This window comes from Melospiza melodia, chromosome 2 (assembly GCF_035770615.1).
Source record: "Melospiza melodia melodia isolate bMelMel2 chromosome 2, bMelMel2.pri, whole genome shotgun sequence".
Taxonomy (NCBI): domain Eukaryota; kingdom Metazoa; phylum Chordata; class Aves; order Passeriformes; family Passerellidae; genus Melospiza; species Melospiza melodia.
In genome coordinates this window covers 54619375-54635965 of record NC_086195.1, presented here as the reverse complement: position 1 = coordinate 54635965, position 16591 = coordinate 54619375, and positions in this window count along the sequence as shown.

Genomic DNA, 16591 nt, shown 5'->3' with positions numbered 1-16591 from the left:
CCAGACCAGAGGTGGCACCAGTGCCAAGTCGGGCTGGTTTGATAGTACCAAGTTGTTCCTGCAATCTGCCATCCAGAAGCGGGGCAGCTTACTTTTGTATGCCAGGGAAACGGGCCGAGGTTTTTGTCTGGGGGCCTATAGCTGGGAGTGACCGTCTGGCTCCTGAAAAGCTACGATAGGCAGGATGGTGACCAAACGCATGGTGGCACCAGTGCAAAGTTGGGCTGATTTGAAAGTACCAAGTGGCTCCTGCAATCTGCCATCAAAATGTTGGCAGGCGAGTTTTGTTTTCCAGGGAAAAGCGCCGTTGTTATTGTTTGGGGGCCTGTGGCTGGGAGTGGCCGGCTGGCTGCTTAGAATCCACGATACGCAGGATGGTTCCCAGACCAGAGGTGGCACCAGTGCCAAGTCGGGCTGGTTTGATACTACCAAGCGGTTCCTGCAATCTGCCATCCAGAAGCGGGGCAGCTTACTTTTGTTTGCCAGGGAAACGGGCCGAGCTTTGTGTCTGGGGGCCTATGGCTGCGAGTGACCGGCTGGCTCCTGAAAAGCTACGATAGGCAGGATGGTGACCAGACCCATGGTGGCACCAGTGCCAAGTTGGGCTGGTTTGATAGTACCAAGTGGCTCCTGCAATCTGCCATCAAAAAGTTGGCAGGCGAGTTTTGTTTTCCAGGGAAAAGCGCCGTTGTTTGTGTTTGGGGGCCTGTGTCTGGGAGTGGACGGATGGCTCCTTAGAATCCACGATACGCAGCATGGTTCCCAGACCAGAGGTGGCACCAGTGCCAAGTCGGGCTAGTTTGATCGTGCAAAGTGGTTCCTGCAATCTGCCATCCAGAAGCGGGGTAGCTTACTTTTGTTTGCCAGGGAAACGGGCCGAGGTTTGTGTCTGGGGGCCTATGGCTGGGAGTGACCGGCTGGCTCCTGAAAAGCTACGATAGGCAGGATGGTGACCAGACCCATGGTGGCACCAGTGCCAAGTTGGGCTGATTTGATAGTACCAAGTGGCTCCTGCAATCTGCCATGAAAAAGTTGGCAGGCGAGTTTTGTTTTCCAGGGAAAAGCGCCGTTGTTTCTGTTTGGGGGCCTGTGGCTGGGAGTGGCCGGCTGGCTCCTTAGAATCCACGATACGCGGCATGGTTCCCAGACCAGAGGTGGCACCAGTGCCAAGTTGGGCTGGTTTGATAGTACCAAGTGCGTCCTGCAATCTGCCATCCAGAAGCGGGGCAGCTTACTTTTGTTTGCCAGGGAAACGGGCCGAGGTTTGTGTCTCAGGGCCTATGGCTGGGAGTGACCGGCTGGCTCCTGAAAAGCTACGATAGGCAGGATGGTTCCCAGACCCATGGTGGCACCAGTGCCAAGTTGGGCTGGTTTGATAGTACCAAGTGGCTCCTGCAATCTGCCATCAAAAAATTGGCAGGCGAGTTTTGTTTTCCAGGGAAAAGCGCTGTGGTTTGTGTTTGGGGGCCTGTGGCTGGGAGTGGCCGGCTGGCTCCTTAGAATCCACGATACGCAGGATGGTTCCCAGACCAGAGGTGGCACCAGTGCCAAGTCGGACTGGTTTGATGGTGAAAAGTGGCTCCTGCAATCTGCCATCCAGAAGCGGGATAACTTACTTTTGTTTGCCAGGGAAACGGGCCGAGGTTTTTGTCTGGGGGCCTATGGCTGGGAGTGACCGGCTGGCTCCTGAAAAGCTACGATAGGCAGGATGGTGACCAGACCCATGGTGGCACCAGTGCCAAGTTGGGCTGGTTTGATAGTACCAAGTGGCTCCTGCAATCTGCCATCAAAATGTTGGCAGGCGAGTTTTGTTTTCCAGGGAAAAGTGCCGTTGTTTGTGTTTGGGGGCCTGTGGGTGGGAGTGACCGGCTGGCTCCTTAGAATCCACGATACGCAGGATGGTTCCCAGACCTGAGGTGGCACCAGTGCCAAGTCGGGCCAGTTTGATGGTGCAAAGTGGCTCCTGAAATCTGCCATCCAGAAGCGGGGTAGCTTACTTTTGTTTGCCAGGGAAACAGGCCGAGTTTTGTGTCTGGGGGCCTATGGCTGGGAGTGACCGGCTGGCCCCTGAAAAGCTACGATAGGCAGGATGGTGACCAGACCCATGGTGGCACCAGTCCCAAGTTGGGCTGATTTGATAGTACCAAGTGGCTCCTGCAATCTGCCATCAAAATGTTGGCAGGCGAGTTTGGTTTTCCAGGGAAAAGCGCCGTTGTTTGTGTCTGGTGGCCTGTGGCTGGGAGTGACCGGCTGGCTCCTTAGAATCCACGATACGCAGGATGGTTCCCAGACCCAAGGTGGCACCAGTGCCAAGTTGGGCTGGTTTGATAGTACCAAGTGGTTCCTGCAATCTGCCATCCAGAAGCGGGGCAGCTTACTTTTGTTTGCCAGGGAAACGGGCCGATGTTTTTCTCTGGGGGCCTATGGCTTGGAGTGACCGGCTAGGTCCTGAAAAGCTACGATAGGCAGGATGGTGACAAGATCCATGGTGGCACCAGTGCCAAGTTGGGCTGGTTTGATAGTACCAAGTGGCTCCTGCAATCTGCCATCAAAAAGTTGGCAGGCGAGTTTTGTTTTCCAGGGAAAAGCGCTGTGGTTTGTGTTTGGGGGCCTGTGGCTGGGAGTGGCCGGCTGGCTCCTTAGAATCCACGATACGCAGGATGGTTCCCAGACCAGAGGTGGCACCAGTGCCAAGTCGGGCTGGTTTGATGGTGAAAAGTGGCTCCTGCAATCTGCCATCCAGAAGCGGGATAACTTACTTTTGTTTGCCAGGGAAACGGGCCAAGGTTTTTGTCTGGGGGCCTATGGCTGGGAGTGACCGGCTGGCTCCTGAAAAGCTACGATAGGCAGGATGGTGACCAGACCCATGGTGGCACCAGTGTCAAGTTGGGCTGGTTTGATAGTACCAAGTGGCTCCGGCAATCTGCCATCAAAATTTGGCAGGCGAGGTTTGTTTTCCAGGGAAAAGCGCCGTTGTTTTTGTTTGGGGGCCTGTGGGTGGGAGTGGCCAGATGGCTAATTAGAATCCACGATACGCAGCATGGTTCCCAGACCTGAGGTGGCACCAGTGCCAAGTCGGGCTGGTTTGATACTATCAAGTGCGTCCTGCAATCTGCCATCCAGAAGCGGGGTAGCTTACTTTTGTTTGCCAGGGAAACGGGCCGAGGTTTGTGTCTGGGGGCCTATGGCTGGGAGTGACCGGCTGGCTCCTGAAAAGCTACGATAGGCAGGATGGTGACCAGACCCATGGTGGCACCAGTGCCAAGTTGGGCTGGTTTGATAGTACCAAGTGGCTCCTGCAATCTGCCATCAAAAAATTGGCAGGCGAGTTTTGTTTTCCAGGGAAAAGCGCCGTTGTTTTTGTTTGGGGGCCTGTGGGTGGGAGTGGCCGGCTGGCTCCTTAGAATCCACGATACGCAGGATGGTTCCCAGACCAGAGGTGGCACCAGTGCCAAGTCGGGCTGGTTTGATACTACCAAGTGCGTCCTGCAATCTGCCATCCAGAAGCGGGGCAGCTTACTTTTGTTTGCCAGGGAAACGGGCCGAGGTTTGTGTCTGGGGGCCTATGGCTGGGAGTGACCGCCTGGCTCCTGAAAAGCTACGATAGGCAGGATGGTGACCAGACCCATGGTGGCACCAGTGCCAAGTTGGGCTGGTTTGATAGTACCAAGTGGCTCCTGCAATCTGCCATCAAAAAGTTGGCAGGCGAGTTTGTTATCCAGGGAAAAGTGCCGTTGTTTGTGTTTGGGGGCCTGTGGCTGGGAGTGGCCGGCTGGCTCCTTAGAATCCACGATACGCAGGATGGTTCCCAGACCAGAGGTGGCACCAGTGCCAAGTCGGGCTGGTTTGATGGTGAAAAGTGGCTCCTGCAATCTGCCATCCAGAAGCGGGATAACTTACTTTTGTTTGCCAGGGAAACGGGCCGAGGTTTTTGTCTGGGGGCCTATGGCTGGGAGTGACCGGCTGGCTCCTGAAAAGCTACGATAGGCAGGATGGTGACCAGACCCATGGTGGCAGCAGTGCCAAGTTGGGCTGGTTTGATAGTACCAAGTGGCTCCTGCAATCTGCCATCAAAAAGTTGTCAGGCGAGTTTTGTTTTCCAGGGAAAAGCGCCGTTGTTTGTGTCTGGGGGCCTGTGGCTGGGAGTGGCCGGCTGGCTCCTTACAATGAACGATACGCAGGATGGTTCCCAGACCTGAGGTGGCACCAGTGCCAAGTCGGGCTAGTTTGATGGTGCAAAGTGGCTCCTGCAATCTGCCATCCAGAAGCGGGGTAGCTTACTTTTGTTTGCCAGGGAAACGGGCCGAGGTTTTTCTCTGGGGGCCTATGGCAGGGAGGGACCGGCTGGCTCCTGAAAAGCTACGATAGGCAGGATGGTGACCAGATCCATGGTGGCACCAGTGCCAAGTTGGGCTGGTTTGATAGTACCAAGTGGCTCCTGCAATCTGCCATCAAAAAGTTGGCAGGCGAGTTTTGTTTTCCAGGGAAAAGCGCTGTGGTTTGTGTTTGGGGGCCTGTGGCTGGGAGTGGCCGGCTGGCTCCTTAGAATCCACGATACGCAGGATGGTTCCCAGACCAGAGGTGGCACCAGTGCCAAGTCGGGCTAGTTTGATGGTGCAAAGTGGCTCCTGCAATCTGCCATCCAGAAGCGGGGCAGCTTACTTTTGTTTGCCAGGGAAACGGGCCGAGTATTGTTTCTGGGGGCCTATGGCTGCGAGTGACCGGCTGGCTCCTGAAAAGCTACGATAGGCAGGATGGTGACCAGACCCATGGTGGCACCAGTGCCAAGTTGGGCTGATTTGATAGTACCAAGTGGCTCCTGCTATCTGCCATCAAAAAGTTGGCAGGCGAGTTTGTTATCCAGGGAAAAGCGCCGTTGTTTGTGTTTGGGGGCCTGTGGCTGGGAGTGGCCGGCTGGCTCCTTAGAATCCACGATACGCAGGATGGTTCCCAGACCAGAGGTGGCACCAGTGCCAAGTCGTGCTGGTTTGATGGTGAAAAGTGGCTCCTGCAATCTGCCATCCAGAAGCGGGATAACTTACTTTTGTTTGCCAGGGAAACGGGCCGAGCTTTTTGTCTGGGGGCCTATGGCTGGGAGTGACCGGCTGGCTCCTGAAAAGCTACGATAGGCAGGATGGTGACCAGACCCATGGTGGCACCAGTGCCAAGTTGGGCTGGTTTGATAGTACCAAGTGGCTCCTGCAATCTGCCATCAAAATTTTGGCAGGCGAGTTTTGTTTTCCAGGGAAAAGTGCCGTTGTTTGTGTTTGGGGGCCTGTGGGTGGGAGTGACCGGCTGGCTCCTTAGAATCCACGATACGCAGGATGGTTCCCAGACCAGAGGTGGCACCAGTGCCAAGTCGGGCCAGTTTGATGGTGCAAAGTGGCTCCTGCAATCTGCCATCCAGAAGCGGGGTAGCTTACTTTTGTTTGCCAGGGAAACGGGCCGAGTTTTGTGTCTGGGGGCCTATGGCTGCGAGTGACCGGCTGGCTCCTGAAAAGCTACGATAGGCAGGATGGTGACCAGACCCATGGTGGCACCAGTGCCAAGTTGGGCTGATTTGATAGTACCAAGTGGCTCCTGCAATCTGCCATCAAAAAGTTGGCAGGCGAGGTTTGTTTTCCAGGGAAAAGCGCCGTTGTTTTTGTTTGGGGGCCTGTGGGTGGGAGTGGCCAGATGGCTAATTAGAATCCACGATACGCAGCATGGTTCCCAGACCTGAGGTGGCACCAGTGCCAAGTCGGGCTGGTTTGATACTATCAAGTGCGTCCTGCAATCTGCCATCCAGAAGCGGGGTAGCTTACTTTTGTTTGCCAGGGAAACGGGCCGAGGTTTGTGTCTGGGGGCCTATGGCTGGGAGTGACCGGCTGGCTCCTGAAAAGCTACGATAGGCAGGATGGTGACCAGACCCATGGTGGCACCAGTGCCAAGTTGGGCTGGTTTGATAGTACCAAGTGGCTCCTGCAATCTGCCATCAAAAAATTGGCAGGCGAGTTTTGTTTTCCAGGGAAAAGCGCCGTTGTTATTGTTTGGGGGCCTGTGGGTGGGAGTGGCCGGCTGGCTCCTTAGAATCCACGATACGCAGGATGGTTCCCAGACCAGAGGTGGCACCAGTGCCAAGTCGGGCTAGTTTGATGGTGCAAAGTGGCTTCTGCAATCTGCCATCCAGAAGCGGGGCAGCTTAGTTTTGTTTGCCAGGGAAACGGGCCGAGTATTGTTTCTGGGGGCCTATGGCTGCGAGTGACCGGCTGGCTCCTGAAAAGCTACGATAGGCAGGATGGTGACCAGACCCATGGTGGCACCAGTGCCAAGTTGGGCTGATTTGATAGTACCAAGTGGCTCCTGCAATCTGCCATGAAAAAGTTGGCAGGCGAGTTTTGTTTTCCAGGGAAAAGCGCCGTTGTTTGTGTTTGGGGGCCTGTGGCTGGGAGTGGACGGATGGCTCCTTAGAACCACGATACGCAGGATGGTTCCCAGACCAGAGGTGGCACCAGTGCCAAGTCGGGCTGGTTTGATAGTACCAAGTGGTTCCTGCAATCTGCCATCCAGAAGCGGGGCAGCTTACTTTTGTATGCCAGGGAAACGGGCTGAGGTTTTTGTCTGGGGGCCTATAGCTTGGAGTGACCGTCTGGCTCCTGAAAAGCTACGATAGGCAGGATGGTGACCAAACGCATGGTGGCACCAGTGCCAAGTTGGGCTGATTTGATAGTACCAAGTGGCTCCTGCAATCTGCCATCAAAATGTTGGCAGGCGAGTTTTGTTTTCCAGGGAAAAGCGCCGTTGTTTGTGTTTGGGGGCCTGTGGCTGGGAGTGGCCGGCTGGCTGCTTAGAATCCACGATACGCAGGATGGTTCCCAGACCAGAGGTGGCACCAGTGCCAAGTCGGGCTGGTTTGATACTACCAAGTGCGTCCTGCAATCTGCCATCCAGAAGCGGGGCAGCTTACTTTTGTTTGCCAGGGAAACGGGCCGAGGTTTGTGTCTGGGGGCCTATGGCTGGGAGTGACCGCCTGGCTCCTGAAAAGCTACGATAGGCAGGATGGTGACCAGACCCATGGTGGCACCAGTGCCAAGTTGGGCTGGTTTGATAGTACCAAGTGGCTCCTGCAATCTGCCATCAAAAAGTTGTCAGGCGAGTTTTGTTTTCCAGGGAAAAGCGCCGTTATTTGTGTTTGTGGGCCTGTGGCTGGGAGTGGACGGATGGCTCCTTAGAATCCACGATACACAGCATGGTTCCCAGACCAGAGGTGGCACCAGTGCCAAGTTGGGCTGGTTTGATAGTACCAAGTGCGTCCTGCAATCTACCATCCAGAAGCGGGGCAGCTTACTTTTGTTTGCCTGGGAAACGGGCCGAGGTTTGTGTCTCAGGGCCTATGGCTGGGAGTGACCGGCTGGCTCCTGAAAAGCTACGATAGGCAGGATGGTGACCAAACGCATGGCGGCACCAGTGCCAAGTTGGGCTGGTTTGATAGTACCAAGTGGCTCCTGCAATCTCCCATCAAAATGTTGGCAGGCGAGTTTGTTATCCAGGGAAAAGCGCCGTTGTTTGTGTTTGGGGGCCTGTGGGTGGGAGTGGCCGGCTGGCTCCTTAGAACCACGATACGCAGGATGGTTCCCAGACCAGAGGTGGCACCAGTGCCAAGTCGGGCTGGTTTGATAGTACCAAGTGGTTCCTGCAATCTGCCATCCAGAAGCGGGGCAGCTTACTTTTGTTTGCCAGGGAAAAGGGCCGAGGTTTGTGTCTGGGGGCCTATGGCTGGGAGTGACCGCCTGGCTCCTGAAAAGCTACGATAGGCAGGATGGTGACCAGACCCATGGTGGCACCAGTGCCAAGTTGGGCTGATTTGATAGTACCAAGTGGCTCCTGCTATCTGCCATCAAAAAGTTGGCAGGCGAGTTTGTTATCCAGGGAAAAGCGCCGTTGTTTGTGTTTGGGGGCCTGTGGCTGGGAGTGGCCGGCTGGCTCCTTAGAATCCACGATACGCAGGATGGTTCCCAGACCAGAGGTGGCACCAGTGCCAAGTCGTGCTGGTTTGATGGTGAAAAGTGGCTCCTGCAATCTGCCATCCAGAAGCGGGATAACTTACTTTTGTTTGCCAGGGAAACGGGCCGAGCTTTTTGTCTGGGGGCCTATGGCTGGGAGTGACCGGCTGGCTCCTGAAAAGCTACGATAGGCAGGATGGTGACCAGACCCATGGTGGCACCAGTGCCAAGTTGGGCTGGTTTGATAGTACCAAGTGGCTCCTGCAATCTGCCATCAAAATGTTGGCAGGCGAGTTTTGTTTTCCAGGGAAAAGCGCCGTTGTTTGTGTTTGGGGGCCTGTGGGTGGGAGTGACCGGCTGGCTCCTTAGAATCCACGATACACAGCATGGTTCCCAGACCAGAGGTGGCACCAGTGCCAAGTCGGGCCAGTTTGATGGTGCAAAGTGGCTCCTGCAATCTGCCATCCAGAAGCGGGGTAGCTTACTTTTGTTTGCCAGGGAAACAGGCCGAGTTTTGTGTCTGGGGGCCTATGGCTGCGAGTGACCGGCTGGCTCCTGAAAAGCTACGATAGGCAGGATGGTGACCAGACCCATGGTGGCACCAGTGCCAAGTTGGGCTGATTTGATAGTACCAAGTGGCTCCTGCAATCTGCCATCAAAATGTTGGCAGGCGAGGTTTGTTTTCCAGGGAAAAGCGCCGTTGTTTTTGTTTGGGGGCCTGTGGGTGGGAGTGGCCAGATGGCTAATTAGAATCCACGATACGCAGCATGGTTCCCAGACCTGAGGTGGCACCAGTGCCAAGTCGGGCTGGTTTGATACTATCAAGTGCGTCCTGCAATCTGCCATCCAGAAGCGGGGTAGCTTACTTTTGTTTGCCAGGGAAACGGGCCGAGGTTTGTGTCTGGGGGCCTATGGCTGGGAGTGACCGGCTGGCTCCTGAAAAGCTACGATAGGCAGGATGGTGACCAGACCCATGGTGGCACCAGTGCCAAGTTGGGCTGGTTTGATAGTACCAAGTGGCTCCTGCAATCTGCCATCAAAAAATTGGCAGGCGAGTTTTGTTTTCCAGGGAAAAGCGCCGTTGTTATTGTTTGGGGGCCTGTGGGTGGGAGTGGCCGGCTGGCTCCTTAGAATCCACGATACGCAGGATGGTTCCCAGACCAGAGGTGGCACCAGTGCCAAGTCGGGCTAGTTTGATGGTGCAAAGTGGCTCCTGCAATCTGCCATCCAGAAGCGGGGCAGCTTACTTTTGTTTGCCAGGGAAACGGGCCGAGTATTGTTTCTGGGGGCCTATGGCTGCGAGTGACCGGCTGGCTCCTGAAAAGCTACGATAGGCAGGATGGTGACCAGACCCATGGTGGCACCAGTGCCAAGTTGGGCTGATTTGATAGTACCAAGTGGCTCCTGCAATCTGCCATGAAAAAGTTGGCAGGCGAGTTTTGTTTTCCAGGGAAAAGCGCCGTTGTTTGTGTTTGGGGGCCTGTGGCTGGGAGTGGACGGATGGCTCCTTAGAACCACGATACGCAGGATGGTTCCCAGACCAGAGGTGGCACCAGTGCCAAGTCGGGCTGGTTTGATAGTACCAAGTGGTTCCTGCAATCTGCCATCCAGAAGCGGGGCAGCTTACTTTTGTATGCCAGGGAAACGGGCTGAGGTTTTTGTCTGGGGGCCTATAGCTTGGAGTGACCGTCTGGCTCCTGAAAAGCTACGATAGGCAGGATGGTGACCAAACGCATGGTGGCACCAGTGCCAAGTTGGGCTGATTTGATAGTACCAAGTGGCTCCTGCAATCTGCCATCAAAATGTTGGCAGGCGAGTTTTGTTTTCCAGGGAAAAGCGCCGTTGTTTGTGTTTGGGGGCCTGTGGCTGGGAGTGGCCGGCTGGCTGCTTAGAATCCACGATACGCAGGATGGTTCCCAGACCAGAGGTGGCACCAGTGCCAAGTCGGGCTGGTTTGATACTACCAAGTGCGTCCTGCAATCTGCCATCCAGAAGCGGGGCAGCTTACTTTTGTTTGCCAGGGAAACGGGCCGAGGTTTGTGTCTGGGGGCCTATGGCTGGGAGTGACCGGCTGGCTCCTGAAAAGCTACGATAGGCAGGATGGTGACCAGACCCATGGTGGCACCAGTGCCAAGTTGGGCTGGTTTGATAGTACCAAGTGGCTCCTGCAATCTGCCATCAAAAAGTTGTCAGGCGAGTTTTGTTTTCCAGGGAAAAGCGCCGTTGTTTGTGTTTGTGGGCCTGTGGCTGGGAGTGGACGGATGGCTCCTTAGAATCCACGATACACAGCATGGTTCCCAGACCAGAGGTGGCACCAGTGCCAAGTTGGGCTGGTTTGATAGTACCAAGTGCGTCCTGCAATCTACCATCCAGAAGCGGGGCAGCTTACTTTTGTTTGCCTGGGAAACGGGCCGAGGTTTGTGTCTCAGGGCCTATGGCTGGGAGTGACCGGCTGGCTCCTGAAAAGCTACGATAGGCAGGATGGTGACCAAACGCATGGCGGCACCAGTGCCAAGTTGGGCTGGTTTGATAGTACCAAGTGGCTCCTGCAATCTCCCATCAAAATGTTGGCAGGCGAGTTTGTTATCCAGGGAAAAGCGCCGTTGTTTGTGTTTGGGGGCCTGTGGGTGGGAGTGGCCGGCTGGCTCCTTAGAATCCACGATACGCAGGATGGTTCCCAGACCAGAGGTGGCACCAGTGCCAAGTCGGGCTAGTTTGATGGTGCAAAGTGGCTCCTGCAATCTGCCATCCAGAAGCGGGGCAGCTTACTTTTGTTTGCCAGGGAAACGGGCCGAGTATTGTTTCTGGGGGCCTATGGCTGCGAGTGACCGGCTGGCTCCTGAAAAGCTACGATAGGCAGGATGGTGACCAGACCCATGGTGGCACCAGTGCCAAGTTGGGCTGATTTGATAGTACCAAGTGGCTCCTGCAATCTGCCATCCAAAAGTTGGCAGGCGAGTTTTGTTTTCCAGGGAAAAGCGCCGTTGTTTGTGTTTGGGGGCCTGTGGCTGGGAGTGGACGGATGGCTCCTTAGAACCACGATACGCAGGATGGTTCCCAGACCAGAGGTGGCACCAGTGCCAAGTCGGGCTGGTTTGATACTACCAAGTGGTTCCTGCAATCTGCCATCCAGAAGCGGGGCAGCTTACTTTTGTTTGCCAGGGAAACGGGCCGAGGTTTGTGTCTGGGGGCCTATGGCTGGGAGTGACCGCCTGGCTCCTGAAAAGCTACGATAGGCAGGATGGTGACCAGACCCATGGTGGCACCAGTGCCAAGTTGGGCTGATTTGATAGTACCAAGTGGCTCCTGCTATCTGCCATCAAAAAGTTGGCAGGCGAGTTTGTTATCCAGGGAAAAGCGCCGTTGTTTGTGTTTGGGGGCCTGTGGGTGGGAGTGGCCGGCTGGCTCCTTAGAATCCACGATACGCAGGATGGTTCCCAGACCAGAGGTGGCACCAGTGCCAAGTCGTGCTGGTTTGATGGTGAAAAGTGGCTCCTGCAATCTGCCATCCAGAAGCGGGATAACTTACTTTTGTTTGCCAGGGAAACGGGCCGAGCTTTTTGTCTGGGGGCCTATGGCTGGGAGTGACCGGCTGGCTCCTGAAAAGCTACGATAGGCAGGATGGTGACCAGACCCATGGTGGCACCAGTGCCAAGTTGGGCTGGTTTGATAGTACCAAGTGGCTCCTGCAATCTGCCATCAAAATGTTGGCAGGCGAGTTTTGTTTTCCAGGGAAAATTGCCGTTGTTTGTGTTTGGGGGCCTGTGGGTGGGAGTGACCGGCTGGCTCCTTAGAATCCACGATACGCAGGATGGTTCCCAGACCAGAGGTGGCACCAGTGCCAAGTCGGGCCAGTTTGATGGTGCAAAGTGGCTCCTGCAATCTGCCATCCAGAAGCGGGGTAGCTTACTTTTGTTTGCCAGGGAAACGGGCCGAGTTTTGTGTCTGGGGGCCTATGGCTGCGAGTGACCGGCTGGCTCCTGAAAAGCTACGATAGGCAGGATGGTGACCAGACCCATGGTGGCACCAGTGCCAAGTTGGGCTGATTTGATAGTACCAAGTGGCTCCTGCAATCTGCCATCAAAAAGTTGGCAGGCGAGGTTTGTTTTCCAGGGAAAAGCGCCGTTGTTTTTGTTTGGGGGCCTGTGGGTGGGAGTGGCCAGATGGCTAATTAGAATCCACGATACGCAGCATGGTTCCCAGACCTGAGGTGGCACCAGTGCCAAGTCGGGCTGGTTTGATACTATCAAGTGCGTCCTGCAATCTGCCATCCAGAAGCGGGGTAGCTTACTTTTGTTTGCCAGGGAAACGGGCCGAGGTTTGTGTCTGGGGGCCTATGGCTGGGAGTGACCGGCTGGCTCCTGAAAAGCTACGATAGGCAGGATGGTGACCAGACCCATGGTGGCACCAGTGCCAAGTTGGGCTGGTTTGATAGTACCAAGTGGCTCCTGCAATCTGCCATCAAAAAATTGGCAGGCGAGTTTTGTTTTCCAGGGAAAAGCGCCGTTGTTATTGTTTGGGGGCCTGTGGGTGGGAGTGGCCGGCTGGCTCCTTAGAATCCACGATACGCAGGATGGTTCCCAGACCAGAGGTGGCACCAGTGCCAAGTCGGGCTAGTTTGATGGTGCAAAGTGGCTCCTGCAATCTGCCATCCAGAAGCGGGGCAGCTTACTTTTGTTTGCCAGGGAAACGGGCCGAGTATTGTTTCTGGGGGCCTATGGCTGCGAGTGACCGGCTGGCTCCTGAAAAGCTACGATAGGCAGGATGGTGACCAGACCCATGGTGGCACCAGTGCCAAGTTGGGCTGATTTGATAGTACCAAGTGGCTCCTGCAATCTGCCATGAAAAAGTTGGCAGGCGAGTTTTGTTTTCCAGGGAAAAGCGCCGTTGTTTGTGTTTGGGGGCCTGTGGCTGGGAGTGGACGGATGGCTCCTTAGAACCACGATACGCAGGATGGTTCCCAGACCAGAGGTGGCACCAGTGCCAAGTCGGGCTGGTTTGATAGTACCAAGTGGTTCCTGCAATCTGCCATCCAGAAGCGGGGCAGCTTACTTTTGTATGCCAGGGAAACGGGCTGAGGTTTTTGTCTGGGGGCCTATAGCTTGGAGTGACCGTCTGGCTCCTGAAAAGCTACGATAGGCAGGATGGTGACCAAACGCATGGTGGCACCAGTGCCAAGTTGGGCTGATTTGATAGTACCAAGTGGCTCCTGCAATCTGCCATCAAAATGTTGGCAGGCGAGTTTTGTTTTCCAGGGAAAAGCGCCGTTGTTTGTGTTTGTGGGCCTGTGGCTGGGAGTGGACGGATGGCTCCTTAGAATCCACGATACACAGCATGGTTCCCAGACCAGAGGTGGCACCAGTGCCAAGTTGGGCTGGTTTGATAGTACCAAGTGCGTCCTGCAATCTACCATCCAGAAGCGGGGCAGCTTACTTTTGTTTGCCTGGGAAACGGGCCGAGGTTTGTGTCTCAGGGCCTATGGCTGGGAGTGACCGGCTGGCTCCTGAAAAGCTACGATAGGCAGGATGGTGACCAAACGCATGGCGGCACCAGTGCCAAGTTGGGCTGGTTTGATAGTACCAAGTGGCTCCTGCAATCTCCCATCAAAATGTTGGCAGGCGAGTTTGTTATCCAGGGAAAAGCGCCGTTGTTTGTGTTTGGGGGCCTGTGGCTGGGAGTGGACGGATGGCTCCTTAGAACCACGATACGCAGGATGGTTCCCAGACCAGAGGTGGCACCAGTGCCAAGTCGGGCTGGTTTGATACTACCAAGTGGTTCCTGCAATCTGCCATCCAGAAGCGGGGCAGCTTACTTTTGTTTGCCAGGGAAAAGGGCCGAGGTTTGTGTCTGGGGGCCTATGGCTGGGAGTGACCGCCTGGCTCCTGAAAAGCTACGATAGGCAGGATGGTGACCAGACCCATGGTGGCACCAGTGCCAAGTTGGGCTGATTTGATAGTAGCAAGTGGCTCCTGCAATCTGCCATCACAAAGTTGGCAGGCGAGTTTTGTTTTCCAGGGAAAAGCGCCGTTGTTTGTGTCTGGGGGCCTGTGGCTGGAGTGGCCGGCTGGCTCCTTACAATGAACGATACGCAGGATGGTTCCCAGAGCTGAGGTGGCACCAGTGCCAAGTCGGGCTAGTTTGATGGTGCAAAGTGGCTCCTGCAATCTGCCATCCAGAAGCGGGGTAGCTTACTTTTGTTTGCCAGGGAAACGGGCCGAAATATTTGTCTAGGGGCCTCTGGCTGGGGGTGGCTGGCTGGCTCCTGAAAAGCTACGATAGGCAGGATGGTGACCAGACCCATGGTGGCACCAGTGCCAAGTTGGGCTGGTTTGATAGTACCAAGTGGCTCCTGCAATCTGCCATGAAAAAGTTGGCAGGCGAGTTTTGTTTTCCAGGGAAAAGCGCCGTTGTTTGTGTTTGGGGGCCTGTGGCTGGGAGTGGACGGATGGCTCCTTAGAACCACGATACGCAGGATGGTTCCCAGACCAGAGGTGGCACCAGTGCCAAGTCGGGCTGGTTTGATAGTACCAAGTGGTTCCTGCAATCTGCCATCCAGAAGCGGGGCAGCTTACTTTTGTATGCCAGGGAAACGGGCTGAGGTTTTTGTCTGGGGGCCTATAGCTTGGAGTGACCCTCTGGCTCCTGAAAAGCTACGATAGGCAGGATGGTGACCAAACGCATGGTGGCACCAGTGCCAAGTTGGGCTGATTTGATAGTACCAAGTGGCTCCTGCAATCTGCCATCAAAATGTTGGCAGGCGAGTGTTGTTTTCCAGGGAAAAGCGCCGTTGTTTGTGTTTGGGGGCCTGTGGCTGGGAGTGGCCGGCTGGCTGCTTAGAATCCACGATACGCAGGATGGTTCCCAGACCAGAGGTGGCACCAGTGCCAAGTCGGGCTGGTTTGATACTACCAAGTGCGTCCTGCAATCTGCCATCCAGAAGCGGGGCAGCTTACTTTTGTTTGCCAGGGAAACGGGCCGAGGTTTGTGTCTGGGGGCCTATGGCTGGGAGTGACCGGCTGGCTCCTGAAAAGCTACGATAGGCAGGATGGTGACCAGACCCATGGTGGCACCAGTGCCAAGTTGGGCTGGTTTGATAGTACCAAGTGGCTCCTGCAATCTGCCATCAAAATGTTGTCAGGCGAGTTTTGTTTTCCAGGGAAAAGCGCCGTTGTTTGTGTTTGTGGGCCTGTGGCTGGGAGTGGACGGATGGCTCCTTAGAATCCACGATACACAGCATGGTTCCCAGACCAGAGGTGGCACCAGTGCCAAGTTGGGCTGGTTTGATAGTACCAAGTGCGTCCTGCAATCTACCATCCAGAAGCGGGGCAGCTTACTTTTGTTTGCCTGGGAAACGGGCCGAGGTTTGTGTCTCAGGGCCTATGGCTGGGAGTGACCGGCTGGCTCCTGAAAAGCTACGATAGGCAGAATGGTGACCAAACGCATGGCGGCACCAGTGCCAAGTTGGGCTGGTTTGATAGTACCAAGTGGCTCCTGCAATCTCCCATCAAAATGTTGGCAGGCGAGTTTGTTATCCAGGGAAAAGCGCCGTTGTTTGTGTTTGGGGGCCTGTGGGTGGGAGTGGCCGGCTGGCTCCTTAGAATCCACGATACGCAGGATGGTTCCCAGACCAGAGGTGGCACCAGTGCCAAGTCGGGCTAGTTTGATGGTGCAAAGTGGCTCCTGCAATCTGCCATCCAGAAGCGGGGCAGCTTACTTTTGTTTGCCAGGGAAACGGGCCGAGTATTGTTTCTGGGGGCCTATGGCTGCGAGTGACCGGCTGGCTCCTGAAAAGCTACGATAGGCAGGATGGTGACCAGACCCATGGTGGCACCAGTGCCAAGTTGGGCTGATTTGATAGTACCAAGTGGCTCCTGCAATCTGCCATCCAAAAGTTGGCAGGCGAGTTTTGTTTTCCAGGGAAAAGCGCCGTTGTTTGTGTTTGGGGGCCTGTGGCTGGGAGTGGACGGATGGCTCCTTAGAACCACGATACGCAGGATGGTTCCCAGACCAGAGGTGGCACCAGTGCCAAGTTTTGCTGGTTTGATACTACCAAGTGGTTCCTGCAATCTGCCATCCAGAAGCGGGGCAGCTTACTTTTGTTTGCCAGGGAAAAGGGCCGAGGTTTGTGTCTGGGGGCCTATGGCTGGGAGTGACCGCCTGGCTCCTGAAAAGCTACGATAGGCAGGATGGTGACCAGACCCATGGTGGCACCAGTGCCAAGTTGGGCTGATTTGATAGTACCAAGTGGCTCCTGCTATCTGCCATCAAAAAGTTGGCAGGCGAGTTTGTTATCCAGGGAAAAGCGCCGTTGTTTGTGTTTGGGGGCCTGTGGCTGGGAGTGGCCGGCTGGCTCCTTAGAATCCACGATACGCAGGATGGTTCCCAGACCAGAGGTGGCACCAGTGCCAAGTCGTGCTGGTTTGATGGTGAAAAGTGGCTCCTGCAATCTGCCATCCAGAAGCGGGATAACTTACTTTTGTTTGCCAGGGAAACGGGCCGAGCTTTTTGTCTGGGGGCCTATGGCTGGGAGTGACCGGCTGGCTCCTGAAAAGCTACGATAGGCAGGATGGTGACCAGACCCATGGTGGCACCAGTGCCAAGTTGGGCAG